Below are 1668 nucleotides of genomic sequence, written 5' to 3'. Positions count from 1 at the left end.
GTGTGGGTTGTTGGACAGGGAGCTCTACTGCTCTTACAAATAGCAGGCAGTTTTAATGTCTGCACAGCTTTCTACCTTCAGATTGTCACTCTCACCCTGCCCTTGTTCCTTAGCATAAGCTTTTCCAGCATATGGTCTGACAGTGTACTGGATACTGGCAAATTAACAGTCAGTAACTTCTTCTGGATCACTTCCAGTAGGTCAAGGAGGAGGTGGCTTGCCTCCAGGATTGGCAACACAAGGAATTAACAGGATGTATGGGGTTGCAACAAACTTGAAACTTGATGCTTCAACTGGAGGCAGCTCTGGTTAGGAGCTCTCTGAGGGAGGGAAGTGTGACAAGTCTTCCACTGGGCACTGCTGCTGGTCTTCGTGGCAGTCATTGCTCAGTAGGAAGGCACTAGCCATGCCCTTTAGTTCTTGTACAAGCTGTGACAAAATGAAGCCCGAGAGGCAGGCTTAAGTCACCTCATGCCCTCTTGAAAGAGCCGTGCTGTGGCCTGCACGCATATCAGTCCCACATATATTCCTACACAGAGGAGTTTTTGGAGAAAAACAGTAACCAGCCCTGTTTTCCATAGCAATTGCACAGGCTGGTGGTGGAAAAAGTGCCATCCAGTCACAGCTGACCCTGTAGGGTTTTCAAGGCAAGAGACCTTCAGAGGTCGTTTGCCGTTGCCTGCCTCTGCATAGTGACCCTAGTCTTCCTTGATGATCTCGCTTCCAAATACTAAACAGGGCTAACCCCTGCTTCTAAGATCTGATGGGAATGTCGTGAGCGAATTCAGTGAGAGTAGCTGAGATGAACTTGAATGTTTATGAAGCCAGATAATCTGTATAATAGTATTCTGGCTGTATGACGCTTCTTAACATGGTCAAATTTACACTCTCAGAAATTGTGATACTCTCGTGTCCAATTACCCAATATTGTTAGTTTTCCAAAGTCTTATCAACATGTAATACAAACTTTTAACTATATTATTAACTTGTTAAAATGTTGCTTCATTTTCTTCTGGCAGAGACAAAAAAAAAGTTTATTTGAGGCATCAAAATGACAGGTGAGTACAAGAGTGTCCTAGTTCAACATTTCAGTAAAACTGCCAAAAAAAAAAAAAATCTACACTACAATTTTATTCCAAGTTAGCAGCAATCAGTTCAAATTTTAACAAGTGTATGCTGAGGTAGAGTTCAGTTAAGTTAACGGTGGGGAATATTGTTTCAGTTTCACTGAAACTATTTGATGATTATCTGCCAATTTTGAAAATGGTGTCTCCTTGTTAAAAAATATTTGAATAAAATACCAAAGGAAATAAGAAAAGGAACTAGCATATATCTGCCATGGTGTGTAAGGTCCAAAGACTAAGGTCCCTTTAATTCCAGAAGACCCACTCCTCCGCCCTCAGCTTTTCTTTATTTTTCTGACCTGGCCATTATTTAGTTTCCGACCAGTGGGCCTTAGCAGCATTATCCGACTGGTTGTCCCACTACTGGTCTTAAGGTTTTCCATGCTAGTTTTACCTGATAACTCCCTTTAAATCAGCACTGCCAAAATCATTTTACATAGAAAGCATTTTCTATCACTGACTTATAAAGGCCCTCCCCCAGAGCTGTGGGGGTGGGTAAGGAGAAAAGCTGCTAGGCTAAGGGCGGGGGGGGGGGGGGCATTTA

This window comes from Gekko japonicus, unplaced genomic scaffold (assembly GCF_001447785.1).
Source record: "Gekko japonicus isolate JY-2015 unplaced genomic scaffold, Gekko_japonicus_V1.1 scaffold477, whole genome shotgun sequence".
Lineage (NCBI taxonomy): Eukaryota > Metazoa > Chordata > Lepidosauria > Squamata > Gekkonidae > Gekko > Gekko japonicus.
This window is presented reverse-complemented; position numbering follows the sequence as displayed.